The sequence below is a fragment of the Phacochoerus africanus genome, chromosome 16, assembly GCF_016906955.1.
Source record: "Phacochoerus africanus isolate WHEZ1 chromosome 16, ROS_Pafr_v1, whole genome shotgun sequence".
NCBI lineage: Eukaryota > Metazoa > Chordata > Mammalia > Artiodactyla > Suidae > Phacochoerus > Phacochoerus africanus.
In genome coordinates this window covers 26,697,629-26,704,870 of record NC_062559.1, presented here as the reverse complement: position 1 = coordinate 26,704,870, position 7,242 = coordinate 26,697,629, and the positions used below count along the sequence as shown (strand labels likewise).

General features: G+C 39.2%; 1 pseudogene; it reads left to right on the top strand.

Annotated features, from left to right (window-relative positions):
- The first annotated feature begins 5,868 nt into the window (after positions 1–5,868).
- LOC125117856 (uncharacterized) lies at positions 5,869–5,947 on the top strand (annotated as a pseudogene).
- The last annotated feature ends 1,295 nt before the right edge of the window (positions 5,948–7,242 follow it).

The window sequence follows — 7,242 nt, the reverse complement described above, 5'->3', positions numbered from 1 at the left end:
GTTGCTGAATTCTCTCAGCTTTTGCTTATCTGTGAAGGTTTTGATTTCTCCTTCAAATCTGAATGAGAGCCTTGCTGGGTAAAGTAATCTTGGTTGGAGGGTTTTTCCTTTCATCACGTTAGGTATGTCATGCCACTCCCTTCTGGCCTGCAGAGTTTCTGCTGAAAAAACTGCTGATAACCTTCTTGGGGTTCCCTTCTATGTTACTTGTTTCTTTTCCCTAGCTGCTTTCAGGATTTTCTCTTTGTCTTTAATTTTGGTCAGTTTGATTAATATGTGTCTCAGTGTATTCCTCCTTGGGTTTATTTTACATGGTACACTCGTTGTGCTTCCTGGATTTGAGTGAGTGGTTCATTTCCCATGTGAGGGAAGTTTTCGGCTAGTATCTCTTGGAATATTTTTCCTGTCCCCTTCTCTCTTTCTTCTCCTTCTGTCACCCCTATAATACAGATGTTACTGCATTTAACGTTGTCCCAGAGTTCTCTGAGACTCTCTTCATTTGTTTTCCATCTTTTTTCTCTTTTCTGTTCTGCATCCGTAATTTCCACTAATCTGTCCTCCACCTTACTTATTCCTTCTTCTGCCTCCTGTATTCTGCTGTTAGCTGCTTCTAGTGAGTTTTTTTTTTTGTTGTGGTTGTTATTGTATTTTGCATCCCTTCTTGTTTCAGTTTTATATCTTGTATCTCTTTGGTCAGTGTTTCCTGTAAGTTATCCATCTCTGCCTCCAGTTTATTTCCAATGTCTTGCATCATCTGTATCATCAACAATCTAAAAAGTCTTTTTCCTGGAGGCTGAGAATCTCCTCATCGCTTAGCTGATTTTCTGGGGTTTTTCCTTTCTCCCTCATCTGAGTTAGAGTTCTCTGTCTTCTCATTTTTATAGGTTTTTGGTGTGGTGACCTTTTTACAGATAATAGAGTTGTAGCCTCTCTTGCTTCTGGTGTCTGCCCCCCTTGTGGCTGAAGTCAGTATGGGGGCTTGCTGTAGGCTTCCTGATGGGAGGGCCTGATGCCTGCCCACTGGTAGGTGGAGCTGATTCTAATCCCTCTGGTGGGTGAGGCTTAGTCTCTGGATGGGATTAGAGGCAGCTGTGTGCCTGAGGGGTCTTTAGGTAGCCTGTTTACTGAGGGGTGGGGCTGTGATCCCACCTGGATTGTTGTTTGCCCTGGGGCTTCTCAGTGCTGACTGATGGGTAGGGCCAGATTTTCCCAAAATGGCCACCTCCAGAGAAAGGCAGCTGCTGAGTATTCCCAAGAGCTTTGCCTTCAATGTCCTTCCCTCACAACAAGCCACATTCACCCCTGTTTTCCCAGGATGTCCTCCAAGAACTGCAGTCAGGTTTGACCCAGATTTCTATGGAGACCTCGCTCTGCCCGGGACCCAGTGCACATGAAAGTCCATGTGCATCTTTTAAGAATGGGGTCTCCGTTTCCCCCAGTCCTGTGAAGCTCCTACACACAAGCCCCACTGGCCTTCAATGCCAGATGCTCCAGGGGCTCTTTCTCCCAGTGCCAGATCCCCCCAAGTGAAGGTTTGATGTGGGGCTCAGAACTCTCACTCCTGCAAGTGAGTCTCTGTGAACCAGTTAGTTTTCAGTCTGTGGAGCTCAGAACTCTCACTCCTGCAAGTGAGTCTCTGTGAACCAGTTAGTTTTCAGTCTGTGGAGCTTCCCAGCTGGGAGGTATGTGGTTGTTTATTTCGTGAAATAACCCCTCCTACCTCTTGATGTGGCCGCCTCTTTTTCTTCTGGAATAGGGTATCTTTCGTAAGGTTTCCGGTCCATTTGGGTGGAGATTGCTCAGGGTTTAGTTGTTTATTACCAAATTTTATCTCAGTAATTATAATCAATTCTGACTTCAGTGTTAAAGTGATTGTTTCAGAGAGTCCAATTTATTTTTGTTTTTCTTTTTAGGGCTGCACCCTTGGCATAAGGAGGTTCCCAGACTAGGGGTCAAATCATAGCTACAGCTGCTGACCTATGCCACAGCCACAGCAACGTGGGATCCGAGCTGAGTCTTTGACCTACTCCATGGCTCACGGCAACACCAGATCCCCAACCCACTGAGCAAGACCAGGGATCAAACCCATGTCTGCATGGATACTAGTCAGATTCATTTCCACTTTGCCACAGTAGGAACTCCTTCCAATTTTAAATCTCACTTTCGGCCCATAGATTTTTGCCTTTCCCTAACTCAGAGTTGACTTATGCCTTGGTGACTAGGAGTAGAATATTCTTTCACTGTTCCTTCTTTTCTCATTATTTTCCAAACCTCTCTGCAACTTCTGAGTTTGCCTTCCTTCCCCTGAGTAAGTGTAGTGTCAAAGCAAAGATTTCATTGGACAAAGTTAAACAGTCAAGGAAGATTTATTCAAGACTACTGCAATAGGGGAGAGAGGCCAGAGCTCAGTGTGAGCTTATTGCTGCTGAAATAAAGGGCTGGAGAATTTTTAAGAGCTGGAGTTAGAGAGTCTTAGGCCACCTGTGTTTGCTAATTGGCTTTACCCCAGGGAAAAGGAAACTTTCTTTTTTCTTCATTCAAAGAGAGGAAGCAGTTTTATAACTCGGAGCAAGGCTCCCACTGAAGTCTATCCTCCCACAGAGACTAGGAGATAGTAGTTCTGTCTTCCTGGATGATTACATTTCAAAGAATGGCTCCCAGGTCCTTGAGAAAGACATTTTAGGTAGTAAAACTGGCAAGAGGCTTTTAAAAAGATTTACATGTCAATGTGGCAGAGAAAGAATTTACAAGTACACTTTTTTCTAAAGTAAATGCTCTAAGTAAAGGAAGGTCAGGGCCTTGAGTCAGGAAGAAGCTTGTCTAAAATTTAGTTGAGCTGAGGGAACATCAAGGCAGCCTTGATCAGTAGGGTGCCTATTGCTTTTCCTTTCTTTGTGCCTTAGCCAAATTTTAGAGACAACAAGAAAATCCCCTTTTTTGCTTATAACTTTTTTAATTGTTTATGCTGGTGTTTAGAAACATAATTTATGTAAATTGACTTTTGAATTATTCCAGAAAACATACAGAACTCTTTTTACTATTGTTGTTGCCAGAATTCAGCCTCTGTCTGCTGGTGCTGAATTGAAATGCAATAACAGAGTTTTGGGTAGAGGAGAAAAAAATAGCTTTATTGCTTTGCCTGGCAAAGGAGGGTGATAGCAAGCTAATGCCCCAAAGACTATGCCCCCCATTGGAAATAATTGCAAAGAGTTTTACAGCAAAAAGGGGAAAAGCAGTTTTTCAGATAGGAATCAGGATTAGGACAAACATGCATTCTTCTTTCTTTGGGGGAATCTTAGTCATCAAAGCTGGGGTCAGGAGATCTTGGCATGATCATGATGGTGGTCTTCTGGGTTATTGCCCAGAATAACAGTACTTGTGAAAAAAGCGTATTCATCAGAGACTAGAACAAACTAGGAAAATTCCTGAAAAGCACCATATGCTAATAATATTTAACCCACAGGCAATTGTGCTCAGGATGCCTAATCTTTAGCTTATGGGTGATTGTGTTTAGGGTGCAGTTAAGTCAGGGAGAAGGACAAGGAGGGACTCTAAGCTGTTCAGTTTTAAAGTATTCATTTCTAAAAGAAGCATAAAGAATATGACTTTTCTCTTAGGTGTATAAGATGTTTGCATCATTATGGATACCCCTTGAGAGGGAACCACGATCCTGACACAAGGCTGCATTATTGTTCCTTGACTCTTCCTCCCTTGTCTTTGCATCCCTTCCCTTCCCTGATCAGTAACTGTCTGAACCTGTCCCTTCAAACTCAGGAAAGGTCTTGGAGGCTGAGGCCCATTTCCTAAGAACAAAAAAATGGGGGAAACAGAAAGGCTTTTGTGCCCAGGAGTGCCACAGCGCCCTGCTCAGTTTCATTATTATTTCTTATAAAGTCTCAGGTTTTGTAGATAAGCAATTATCTTGCTAGCAAATTATGACAATTTTCCTTTTTGAGGATGAATCTCTTTTTTCTTTCTTTGTGTGTGTGTGTGTATGTGTTTTAGGGTCACTCCTGTGGCATATGGGAGTTCCCAGGCTAGGGGTTGAATTGGAGCTACAGCTGCCAGCCTATGCCACAATCACATCAACTCAGGATCTGAGCTGCATCTGTGACCTACACCACAGCTCACAGCAATGCCAGATCCTTAACCAGCCGAGTGAGGCCAGGGATTGAACCCGCATTCTCATGGATACTAGTTGGATTCATTTCCACTGTGCCACAATGGGACCTCCTTTTGATTTTTTACTTTCTGTTCTCACCAGGAACTCCTTTATGATGTTCAGTATATGCAGTGATGGAAAGTCTTCTTTTCTTCTGCCTGACTTTAAAGAAAAGGCTACTAATAGCTCATCTTTAAAATTAAAATCTGCTCTAAGGTGTAGCGGAGCACTATACTGAAAAAAAAAAAAAAACCTTTATGTTTTTATTTTATTAAGCACTTTTACCTAGGGATTAAATTTTATAAAGGAACTTTCTGCCATTTTCATAGGTTTGGAAACATAATACTTATAAAATCTTCAAAGTTAGCAATGTTTTTTTCTTTCTTTTTGCTATTCATTTCTTATTTCAAGAGAAATGGAAATTCCCCAATGCTTCAAGTAATTTTTAAATGTTATCTTCTATATATAAATATTTAATGCCTCTGGAATTAATGTTGGTGAATGCTGTGCCATAGGGCTCTAGTATTTTTTTTCTCGTGTGTGATGTCATTAGAGTTATCTATAATATTTGGTGTTATGCTAAGACTGCTTTCTTGACACAATTCTTAATGATATAATGATGGATATCATAGGCTCCGGAGCCAGCACACTCAGGTTCAGGATCTAGCTGCTCTTCTTTTGCCTTTGTATCTTTGGTGGGCTTTTGACCACTTAGTACCTAGTTTACTCATTTGTAAAGTTGAGGTAAGGATAGTACTATGGCAGGGAAATTCTAAAGGTGTACCCCTAAGATCCTCACCTTCCAGTTATTCCATTAAGTGCTAACCTAGATACTGTGGTGGTGAGCTTTGCAGATGAATTAAGGTTACTTATCAGTTGACATTAAGGCAGAGAGATTATCCTGAATTATCCGTGTAGGGTCAATGTAATTACATTAGCCCTTAAAAGCAGAAAAGAGGAGTGGGAGGAGAGAGGTAGTCAAAGATATTTGGCTAAAGAAGCAGAGACGTGCAGTAGAAGGGAAGGTCAGAGAGTCTGTGTATAACAAGGATTTATCCCATGGTTGTTGGCTTTGAAGTTGGGAAAGGGGGCCACACCCAAGTTACAGAATGTGGGCAGCCTCGAGAAGCTGCAAATGATACCTGAGTGAGAGCCAGAAAGGAAACGGAGACCTCAGTCCTACAACCACAAGGAAGTTAATTTAGCCAATACCCTGAATGAATTTGGAGATGGTTTCTTCCCTAGAACCAGCAGTAAGGACCACCACCCTGAGACTCCTTGATTTTAGGCTGGAAAAAATCTTGTTGGACATCTGACCTACAGAAATTATGAATAATATATTTTTGTTGTTTTAAGCCACTAAATTTGAGGTAATTTGTCATGGCATCAGTAGAAAACTAATACCAGGACATATATGAAGGAATTATTATATTTGTCAAATGAGTTAATTTGTGTAAAATTCTAAGAATAATACCAGCTGATATTAATTGATGCATGAATTCTGTTATTAAGCTATATCTTTATAATTTAATTCATTCAAATCAGATCTTACTTTAGCATTACACTACATGTTTATATCTGGTATAAAATGTACTCTGGCATTATTTTTCTTGTTAAATATGTTCTGGGATAGTCTCATTTATTTACCTTCTCCAATCTGTCAAATTTAAATCACCATTGGAATTTTTATCAGAAATACTGTAACAATCACTTCTCGGCCTTTTGGCTAAGATCAAGTGTAGAAATACTGTAACATATATACATTTTATTGTATCAATACTTTTACTGATAAAAATCATAGATTTTATAACCAGATTATTGTTATTGAATATGATTATAGTTTATGCTTCCTCAATGATTGCTTTTGCTATTTTTCTTACTCTTATGTCCATGTTTATATTACCTTAGATCAGCTTTTCTTTCATTTTTGAGGATACATGTTCCATTTTGTTTAATTTCATTCTATTTTTCATATCTGTTATTGTTGTCACATCATTAGTGCCCATTATTTAATATACTAATGTTCTCTCATTCAAACTATTTGTCTGTGTTCCATAGATTATAAGAGACAGTCCTACAGTTTTTACCTAGATTTCTGATTCTAATTTATATAGTTCTCATTCAAAATAGATCAAGTTTTAGGAACTTTTTAGTTTTCCTTTTGATATTTTCATATCCCAGTGAGTGAAAGTCCTCTTCCTCCCTTTCTATTTCTCTCTCTCTGTGTGCTTCATTTTTTTATCAAAACTTTTGTTTGAATTTATTGTTATCTTCTCCTTTATCTATTCTTTATGGTCAGCATATTCTTGAATTTTTATAGTACACAATTATATTTTTCATATTTATCTTCATTGCTCTTTATGTTTTTATGTTGACTAATTAATTTTAGTAAAAAATTCAGATGCTCTTTGTTTCCCAGTCTTAAATGGAGAGAGCTCCAGCTTGGCTTAGGTTTTGACATAAACAGAATGGGTAAATTATTTCTGCCGTTCTAATTCTTGGAGTTAGAAAATAATCTGGATTGTAAAATATGTGTACCCAACTGTCTATGGTTTAAGGCTCATTTATCTAACATGATTCTACTGAAGTTAAAGGGCTTTCTTTTTTTCAATGACAGGAATTTATTACTGGAATATTTGAAGAAGAATGCAATTCTTTCCTTTTCAGAAACAGTACATCAGCTTGTGTAACCCCTCACACACCAACACACTCCAGCTTTTTCCATCTCTATCCTTCCCTAAGATGGACTTCACATCATAGAGTGTAACAGGTTGCTGGGTATCACACTCAACCCTGAAATAGAAATAAATGACAACTAGTTTATCTAATGTAGTCACATTCTTATTGAGGAGGTGGGGACAAGAATGCTACTCCTGTAAGGAGTATTCATGCATGTTTTGAGTGGATAAAGGAATAGATATTTCCCCTTTTCTATTCTGGGAAGATTTGCTTTCTTTGTGATTAGATGGAAATCTGCCATCATTTTTTTTTTTTTTTTTTTGCTTTAGGGTCTTATCCCTGCTATGGTTTAGAAGAGTTTCTCCAGGGACCTGGCAAATCCTTGATCAGTATGCAGTTTT